Genomic DNA, 11007 nt, shown 5'->3' with positions numbered 1-11007 from the left:
TCCGTTCGCCATGAGGAGCCCCTTTTGCACCCTCGTGGGTTTCTGGAACATTCGGCGTAGAACTTTCGGTGCGTGAAACACACGGAACTCGATCACACGAGAATGTTCTCAAACTTACGAGTAGGCCAATTTGAAAGAATAAATAAAATGACATACCACTGGGTGGAATCGAACCTAGACCTTCCGCGGGACAGTCAAGTGCGCTAACAATTCGGCCAGGCAAGCGCTCGCTCGGCGACGCGCGTGGCAATATGATGCTTGATTTTCGCCGGGCCCTCCATTTCTCAAGCTATCAGTGGTCAAACTCTAAAAAAACCTACTGTGTCCAATTTCCCGCCAAAAGGCTTAGGTTGCCATTGGCTCACTCGCAAAACACTTGGGAGGGCCAACCACAGTACTCTACGGAAGGAGCTCGTCGAATGAAGGGTGGGAAAATATGTTTAGACCTAAGCAAACAAAATTACAACTCGAGACCAGCAATTTCTAAAACCCAAAGTTAGGCCTATATTACGAAACTCAAAAATTATGCTATGATATTCCAGATATCGTGAAAAAACGTAATTTAATTTATCAACTGGTCGATAAAATCCCTTTTATGTTTTAGTCTATGAACAAATATTCTTAGGATTACCTATTCAGCTGTAATCTAGTTCAGTAACCTTGTAATTTGTCATGTTTGTTCTTGTTTTTAGTTTTTTTCTGTGTCAGATTTGCAGGAATTTTGATGAGCATTTTTTCAAACCGGCTTGAAACATGTGTGAAATACAGTTCTATCAATGAATCAATCAATCAATAAAAAAACATTTATGCGCTGTGACACTGCGCATGAAGTGGACATGTCAAACGTCGTGATCGCTGCCACATCGCATGACAGGGAGCTCTAACACCGCAAAACGCCGTCACAGCGATTATTTCTTTTAAGTGTAAACATATTTTTGGACTCGTAATTCGCTGAGATCCCTCCGTGGAAAGCACTGATCGACTCTTTCAAGCATGACAGTAATATTACATGCAGATGCGGAGCAAGGGGGACACAGGACAAACACAAAACACCAAACACAGTTAGGTCACTCGTACACGACCGAAACAAATCCTCCTTGTCCTGGTATCGAACCAGGGACATCTCCATTTCCAGCGGAGCGCTCTACCAGCTGAGCTAACCAGCAATCAGACGTGACTAGAGAAAACGGGTTTTATGAGCTGCCACCAGTCTAACACTGCCACCAGCCTGACGCCAACAAGAGAGAAAGACCTCCATTTTAAGGCTAATATAATAATGCAATTAATCCCAAGGTTCAAGCGAGCTGGACAAGAATGGCGATACTAATTCCTTGAGAAAAGGAACAAGGGGGACAGGACAGACACAAATCTCAAAACACAGCTAGGTGACTGGTGCGTGACCAAAAAAATACGCTGGGTCCTGGTATTGAACCAGGGACCTCTGTATTTCCAATGGATCGCTCTCCCAACTGAAGTAACCAAGAGGAGTTAGACGTCAGTAGAGAAAACGGGTTTGTCCTTTGTCCCCCTTGTCCCCCTTCGCCAGAAATTATAATCGTCATTCTTGTCCAACTAGCTTAAACGTATTCATTTAATTGCATTATCATTGTAACCTTAAAAATGCAAGCCGTTCAGCCTTGCTAGTCTTAGACTGGTGGCAGCTGATTAAACCTGTCTGCTCTACTGACGTCTAATTCCTGGTTAGCTCAGTTGGCAGAGCTCTCCACTGGAAATAGAGAGATCCCTGGTTCAATACCAAGACCAGGCGGATTTTTTCGGTCGCGCACCAGTCACGTAGCTGTGTTTGAAAATTTGTGTTTGTCCTTTGCCCCCCTTTTTGCACGTCTGTAGGAAATATTATCGTCAATCGTTTCCAGCTTGCTAGCACCTTTGCATTAAATGCATTATCTTCGGAATCTTCCGAGCACTTCGCGCAATAGGAGACACAATAGATTTCTCAGAATGTATAGTCTAAAGGCGAGTTACATGCTCCAACCAAAGCTGTAAACACACACAAAGTCGTAGTAAAACGTTAAAAAAGGCCTATTTTGCGTCAAACGCCAGGTGCGTTGAAAAGCGCAGATCTGACGTGTAGAGATTGTTTTTGTGATCAAGTTATGCAAGAAAATATATTGAATGTTTTTTTTTATTTCAATATAAAACAAGAATATCTACGAAAACATCGGAAAAGCTTTTTTTCTTGTGCGAACTTTTTGTTCCGGCCGTATGACATGACAGGACAAATATGAATCGGGCATGTCAAGTACAGCTTCTGCGTAAACGAAAACGTTCCCCAAACAAAAAATATAAACTAAACACGAGTTTGTGAAGCTTCAAAAACAAGCGAAACAATAGTGTATAACGCAACTCTAGCGAACAAAAATAAAATAGTGTATGATCTAGCAAACTCGCACGTCATTGTTTTCCCTCACTTTCCTTACACTTGTTCAAGAAGAAAGAAGGTAACCATGAGGTATATATAAGCAAAGTATAATTCCCCAACGCTTGTGACCTTCCCGACAACAAAAATGCGGCTGAGCTGTATTTTGTGCTTCTTGGCAATGTGCCTCTTCGGTAAGTTAATAATTGCTGCCAATCAGTATGGCCCTGTAATGCCGTCATTTGATTATGTTAATATTCATGAAATGTGAGAAATTTCATTTATGTTGATACGTTGGAATCTAATGTAGTTTAAAAGATTATTTAAAAAAAAACCTTCCTTGGTGATGAATATTATCAAATGAACATCTCCGCATGCATAAGATATCTAGAAAATATCATTAAAGCATTTCATAATGATGTCGAGCAACCATTTTTAGATAAAACTCTCCTACTTCTAGTAATGTCTTTCCTTCTGTGCAAGGATGTAAGGATGATATACAACATAACATTTTTTGCTGCCGTGTATTGTTTTTGTATTTTTAGAGCTTTTCCCAACACAGGAACAAATATAGCTATCTTGGGAAAACGTTATATTTTCAGGATATTTACAAGGAATTATCATAGTTCTTTACTCGTGGCAATATATGTTTTGTCCGATTCTGTAAACTATTTCGAGCTAACTGATATGAATTCACTTTCAACTCAGTAATTTGCCAACTCCCGTTAAACACTGGCTCACGACGAGAAGTCCCAGCCTCACCATGCCCCGATCCCGAAGCCATCTCAAATCAGTATGGAGAGTTGACCGCTCTATCATTCAGGATCTATCTGCGTGATAAAAACTGATATATTAGTTTACACCAAAACTCAGTGGGGTGCTAGGTTCCAGGGACACCGCGGCTATCATGCTTCCCGGATGTATTTAGGATTCTCTGGCGCCTAAATGATTGTTAGTTTGAGAGAATATATTCAGGCATTGAACCTAATACAGTAGCTTAGGTACCGTATTTACTCGAGTAATAGCCTTACTGCTTACGAAGAAAACCTCCGTATCCGCTCTTCCACGGAGCACGCGGATCGGCAATCACGCGATCGACAGAATGATGCCAGCGATTTACGGAACAAAAATAACGTCTTCACGTTAAGGTACCATCTGTGAAGATTGCATTTTTACAGATAATTTTGGTCTCGACCTTTATACGCTGCTCTTTATGCGTAACGTAATGAGCGGCTGTATACGTTTTTTGCGAGAAAGTGGACGCAAGGGGCTTGTTCCTAAATAGTACGGATATTACTCGAGTAAATACGGTAGCTAGGTGAAGCTGAGTATTGTCAAGGATGGTGACCAGAAGAATAAATTAACAGGAAGAAATAAACGTTTAACGGGACGAACTTCTGCCCTAAACAAGAAGGAAACAGAAAATAACAGCGGAGCGTCGCGAGCGTCGAAGTCGGCGTAACAGCAAAATCGAACGCTGTGGCGAGACTGACTCCGGCTCGCCACGCGGAGCACCTTTTGTACCCCCCGTGGGTTTCTGGAATATCTGGCGTAGAGCTTTCGGCGTGTAGAACATTCGTAACTCGATCAGACGACAATGTTGTCGAACTTACGGGAATGCGAAGTTGAAAGAATAGATAGGTAAAATAATATTGCACTCTCTGGAATCGAACCTGGTACCTCGATCCGCGCGATGGCCGAGCGCGGTAAATCCTCGGCCACGTACGCGCTCGATCAGTGACGCGCATGGCAGTATATGTAATATAATTTCCTTTATGCTTTTTATGTTACAGCCTATGGTTCAGCCTATATAATCACCGAACCGCAATGCACAAGAAAATGGGTATGGGGCAGCAATATTACCGTTGAATCTACTTTCAGTTTCTTGTGATTTCAGACTTCAAGTTAAAATGCATGAATTATTCCATATTCTGTGTCCTATATAGTTAGTTATATTATGTCCGCAGTTTTTTAAGTTAAGTAAGACTGGTGGCATCTCCTTGGCTGTTAAAAATCTTATGCCTTTACTATATAACATTTAAAATACGGGTTTCTCTGTAAACTTGAGAAACTGTATGATGTTTAGAATTTTATTTTGGCGACTGTTTATGTCACGAAAAGTAAAATAAAAGTTTACGCTTTTTTTTTTTTAGAAAATCCTTTGAGCACTTTAAGTACCCGTGCAATGCTGATCGAGAGACGTTTTTTAGTTTGTCGATCAACATCATTATATACTTATTATAATTTAACCAGGGTGTTAACTATTTCAAGTGTATGACAACATGCATTAGGTTCATTGCACTAAAAACGCATAACTAATTTAGGAAGAAAAATAGCAAAAGTTTATTGTTTCGAATTTTATGGTAATTATGTTCTCTGAAGGTGCTAGCATCACCTTTTTAGTTCAATCAATTTACAATGAAACCTTAATTGTATTGTTATATCTTCCTCGCTATCCAAATACGCTAAGAGGTGCAAATAATAACACGCTTCTGCTCAGAGAGAACATCAGAATCTGAAAAGTAAATGAGTAGAATTGGACCAATTGAACCAACCAATTGGACGAAGGCCCACCTGCATTCGTAAATTGCGAACAACGCCTTGTCGGATTCCGCAGAACCGATGTGTAGGAATGTTTTGAAGTTCACTAATGGACCGAAACGCGCCTCAAATGTGTAATAATAAAAACAAAGTTGTTAAACAAGGTGTGGTCGAATATTTAAAATTTCGAATACAAATCGAATATTAAAAATTTAATATTCGTATTCGATTCGTAGGCTAAGACTTTGGTATTTTCGAATATTCGTCGTAGCACGAATATTCGAAATTAATCGTATATTCAAGAACGTATTCGCAAGCGTAAGTTTGGCTTTCGGTTTCAGTTTCGGTAACCAAGGCCCATTGAGAGCGACATAGCTGCATGGCGGCTTTAATGCAAGCTGGTGTTGTCGGTGTCGGTAGCGATAATCTTCGAGTTTTTGTCCCCTTGTTACTCCTGACTTTTTAAACTGTGCTCACTTTGCGTTCGCCCACCCGCGTTATGGCGGATGAAGGTGATTGCGGGGAACCGTCTGGGAAGCTTAGGAACGAACGGGAAACGGCACCAAAACGAAGAGAGTGGAGTGCTATTTGGAAATATTTTTGGTTAGAGCATTGTGGAAGACCGCGGCTTCAAAGAACTCCTTACAGAAGCTGTTCCCAACTATCGCCTACCATCCCGCTCAACAGTCTCGCGCGTGCTTATGCCACGAATGTATGACGACACCCGAAAGGTGAAAACAGAGCTAAATGGTGTCTTTGAAGGCGGCACTACCGCTGTTGCATTCACAAGCGACATGTGGACATCGCGCGCTAACGAATGTTACGTGAGCTTCAACTGCCATCTCCTCACTCCAAAATTTATGATGAGTGACTCACTTTAACACTCGACACGTGGCTGCCAGTCACAGTGCTGTGAACATCGCAACTATTCTGGACGTAATGTGTCATGACTGGGAGATACTCGATGAATGTGCGAAGTTCATCGTAACGAATAAGTGGCGCAACATCCGTGCTGTGGTAAGGAGACTTCCGTGAACTGAAAGAGCGTGCGTTTCGCATTCGCTTCAACTGGCGATAAATAACGCGAGATCCCGTTCGCCGCTCATTGATCACCTGTGCAAGAAAGGGAGGCATATTTTGGGACATTATAAGCACAATTCATCAGCTCAAAAAAGGCTTGAGGAGTGCCAAAAAAAAAAAAAAGATGGAAAAAAGCGCACTACGTCTGACGCAAGACATTGAGCCGACATGGAATAGACAGTATCTTCTGATGTCTCGCCTCACAGTGACTGCACAAGGAAGCAGTCACTGTTGAGCTTGCTACTTCGGACTGTGACATCGATGGACTTGGTTCACCAGAGTGGAAAGATGCTTCTGGGTATGTACAAGCATTGAAGCCATTGTTTGATGCCACTGCTATTGCCAGTGCTGAGAAGTATCCGGCTTTGTCTTCCCAAGTTCCTATGATTTTCGGTATGCTCCACTGTCTTGGTAACTGCTGGGGCATCAGAATTTCCCGCTAAACTGATAAGATCCATCGAGGCAAGGTTCACTCTGTATGACGAGGACAAGGAAGCATGCCTTGCTATGCTCTTCGACCGATTCTTCAAGTCCACACTTTTTAAAGCCGAAAAGGAAAATTAATATGGCTAAAAGCTCTGGTGCTGCAAGAGCTAGCCTCATGTGATGACACTGAAGAAACCCAGCCAGAAGCAGCAAAACAGACACAAAAGCAAGACTCGACGCCGTCAGCAGTTGTTCGTCAATCATTTGACCACTTAGTCAAAAGTGCAATGGAAAGCAAAGTGGTTTCAGCTTCAGAATGGGAAGTATGCGGAGGATGCACTGCTAAAGAGAGAGAGTGATCCGTGTGAAAGGTGGCGAACTGTCTGGTGCTTGAGATATCCGAGTCTGGCGAAGCTTTGCATCAAATACTTGGCAATACCTGCCACTTCAGTGCCAAGTGAGCGTCTTTTTTCTGCGGCTGGAGGTGTTGTTTCCGCTCGAAGGGAGCGCCTCGTACTGACCATGTGCAGCAGTTGATTTTTCTGCACGACAACTTGTAATCTTTCCTACAACTAGAATTTTAGTTGTTTTTTTTGTTTTATTGTCGTTAAGATTACAAGTTGCCATGCAGAAAAATCAACTGAAATTCTTCACTTAAAAAAAAAATGACGGCAGTTTTGACATGTGAAATTAAAAAATGCTGTGAATAAATTTATCTGCCTTCAACTATTCGATATTCGATTTGATAGTCGAAGCTAACTATTCGTATTCGATTCGTATTCGAAAGTAATAATATTCGCACACCTCTGTGTTAAACCTAACTTTTTTCAAACCTTCTTTGCGAACGGCGATGAGTTTTTTTTTCTTGGAAGGTACACCCGCAGGCGATATGAAGGTGAACGGCGGACCGTCGACCGGTCCGTGCTATCAGCGCCATGGCGCGGCTGCTGTGGCGACTAGATTTCTTATCGCGCGCTTCGCCGAGATTGAGCGCTTGGATCGAGCGCTGTTCTCAGCTCTGCTGCTACTGGCCGCAGAAAGCGCTAGGATTGGGGAAGCAGCCTTTCAGGCGCTATCGGTAAACGGTGTGACTTAGTAGTTTTTTACTGTGATATGCGCAATACCGGAAAGCTTCGGAACAAATAAAAGAGTAGCTTATACTTTCCGATTATTAAAAAGACACACAATATTCTTTTATTTGTGTGATGTGTCAACCGCGTCGCACTTGCGACGATGACGATGTTATATTAGCCACGTCCACAAAAAGACATGCCGAACTCGAAGCCTACTTCCGCGCTTTCTGCAGGGAGTAGCAGCAGATCTAAAAACAGCGCTCGATCCAAGCGCTGAATCTCGGCGAAGCGCGCGATAAGAAAGCGAGCCGCCACGGCAGCCGCGTCATGGCGCTAAAAGCACAGACCGGTCCACGGTCCGGCGTTCACCTTCATATCGCTTGCGGGTGTACACCCGCCGGCAATATGAAGGTGAACACCTTACCTGGCTTCTTGCCTGTTTTACGGCTCCCTAAAGCTATATTAACTTGCAATGGGAAGGAGCTGAGCTAGTTGGTTGTACATACTTAGATTGTGAAAACCAGCTGAACTTACAGAAAAAAGGTGAGGAGAGAAAGTAGAAAAGGCATCCGATAGCTGGACTACCAACTATTTATTAACCCTCGGCTTCTTCTTCTACTGGTCTGGTGGCTGTTCTTTTTACGTCGTCTTCTTTTTCCTTTTTCTTGATCTTCCTCTATCTTCATGGGCATTTTCGTCTCGCAGGAACTTCTTTTCACTTGTTTGTAGGGCAATGGATGGTGAACTAATGCAGTTGTCTTTTTGTTGATCTATGGCTAAGGCCTCAAGTAGTTCTCGGGCGAAGCGATCTTTGTGGTGAGCTAGGATGCTTACCGTTTCAAGCTTAGCCTCACATATGCATTCTCTACAATGAGCTGCTAGATGTCCAGGTGCAGCCAGGTTTCTTAAGTTTGCGGCATGTTCTCGCGTGCGGTCATTTATACAACGTCCCGTTTGCCCGATGTAGCTACGTCCGCATGACAATGGTATGTTCTAAACTACTCCTTTGTCGCATGGAACGTATTCTGTCTTGTGTTTGGTGGTGCACTTGCCTGTATTGTTAACCTGGGCTAGGTTGACCTTCCTGCACATTGCGTGTGCCTTGTTTTACTCATGCGTTGCATTACATGTATTACTCCATCCTCAAGCAAGGCTTCTACAGGTCCTCCGAAGTTCCATCGAAAACCAAGGGCTCGCGCAGTTCCAAAATCCAGCAGGTGTTAGCCTAGACACCTTCTTGGAGGTTTTAAGATATTATTTGTCCGCAACGGTAGTAACCCATCAAAATCGGCCGTATGTCCAGAAGAGTGGTGTGTGCATTGGTTCAAAAGTGGCCCCATACTTGTGCGACATCTTTCTCGCCGCATGTGGGGTAGCCATACAGCAAGTTTTAAAAGACCCGCGAGTTGCCGCTATTTTCTGGTATGTTGACGATTTTCTTATTTTATGCACAACTGGAGTTGATGAATCACCAGACGGATGCCTCCACACCACCCTCAGGCATTTCCAGACAAGCTGCATGGGGCTCACATTCACCTACGAGCCCCCTGTTGATAATTCCATACGGTTTCTTGATTTGGCCTTGAACTTCCAAACAGAACATTTGTGTTGCAGATATGAACTGCGATCGGGGAAAGGGTTCCTTCCCTTTGAATCCGAACATTCCAAAATTGTAAAACAAGGGGTCGCTACTGCAGCTCTTTCAGCCAGCCTCAGAAAGACCTGCCCCCATCAGATGGTAAAAAGTTTTGAAACCCAAATGTCCAGGCTTCAAGAGGCCGGATATCCGAAACCCTTCCTGGCCTCCATTTGTGAAAAGATTTGCCGCAACACAAAAAGAACTTGTCAACGCACCGACCTTGATCCACCGAAGCAGATCTCCCGTTCACCATTTGCGGTGGTCCCATACATACATGGGGTAACTCACAGGTTAAAAAAGATCGCAAGCAGATACGGCATAAATATCATATGCTCGGCACCCAACAAGGCACACGCAATGTGTAGGAAGGTCAACCTAGCCCAGGTTAACAATACAGGCAGGTGTACCACCAAACACAAGACAGAATACGTTCCATGCGACAAAGGAGTAGGTTATAACATACCATTGTCATGTGAACGTAGCTACATCGGGCAAACGGGACGTTGTATAAATGACCGCACGCGAGAACATGCCGCAAACTTAAGAAGCCTGGCTGCACCTGGACATCTAGCAGCTCATTGTAGAATCCATGTGTGAGGCTAAGCTTGAAACGGTAAGCATCCTAGCTCACCACAAAGATCGGTTCGCCCGAGAACTACTTGAGGCCTTAGCCATAGATCAACAAAAAGACAACTGCGTTAGTTCACCATCCATTGCCCTACAAACAAGTGAAAAGAAGTTCCTGCGAGACGAAAATGCCCATGAAGATAGAGGAAGATCAAGAAAAAGGAAAAAGAAGAAGACGTAAAAAGGACAGCCACCAGACCAGTAGAAGAAGAAGCCGAGGGTTAATAAATAGTTGGTAGTCCAGCGATCGGATGCCTTTTCTCCTTTCTCTCCTCACCCTTTTCTGTAAGTTCAGCTGGTTTTCACATTCTAAGCTATATTAACTCTCAACGTCTCACATGGTACGTGGCTTGGGGGTCTAAACTTTGCGTTCTAGCCCTCCTCTGGAACAGAGCTTGTTCCAAAACTTGCAGAAGCGCCAAAAACCAGTAGAGAGATGTTCACCTTCATATCGCATATATATATATATATATATCTATAGTATTCAAGGCCTTTATTTTTCAGCTTAATAGACTCGAGTAAAAATAACCGTTAAAGCCACACTAATGCGGTGTGTGCAGATGAATTATACGGGCTGGGGGACATAATGAGCATAATATAGAGGCCTAATCGTCACAATAACAGGAATAATAATTAAATATTTTAATTCACTTTCTAAAAAAAAAAAGAAGACCGGTTGGGAACTTCCGTAGCGTCATCGAAAGGCACTCAATCAGTCATTCTTCAGAAAACTTTTAGCGCGTGTGAAGCGCACTATATTGAGCTGAAGTTCCATCTCATGCGACAGGCACAAGGCTAGGGCAATTATAAGAGACGGAAAATCCTCGCGTCCTGGGACCGGTAGTTTTGCTCCTGATGCAGCTGTAGTCCCTTTAGCGCTACAGCGTGTTTCTCAAGGGTGCTCCAACCCATTATGATATTGTGTGATTTAGCGGCTTTCGATGACGCACAGGAAGTTTCTAATTAAAGCCGTATGTGTATTTTCAATAAGTAAAACATTATTTACTTGTTTTATGTAATTAGCCGAGTGATTGTGATGATTAGCCCTCTATACTATGTCTCCCTTCCCGTATAGCTCACCTGCATAAAACACATTCGTGTAGCTTTCGTCCCTTTTTTTGTAATAAACCAGCAAAGCTTACAAAGGAACACGTTCTTTATTGAAGCGGCACATTACATGCGATTTTCTTGTATTACATTTACGACATTATAGGCGTACAAATGTGAAGTCGCAAACATCT

The sequence above is a fragment of the Ixodes scapularis genome, unplaced genomic scaffold, assembly GCF_016920785.2.
Source record: "Ixodes scapularis isolate PalLabHiFi unplaced genomic scaffold, ASM1692078v2 PGA_scaffold1__304_contigs__length_218370807, whole genome shotgun sequence".
NCBI lineage: Eukaryota > Metazoa > Arthropoda > Arachnida > Ixodida > Ixodidae > Ixodes > Ixodes scapularis.
This window is presented reverse-complemented; position numbering follows the sequence as displayed.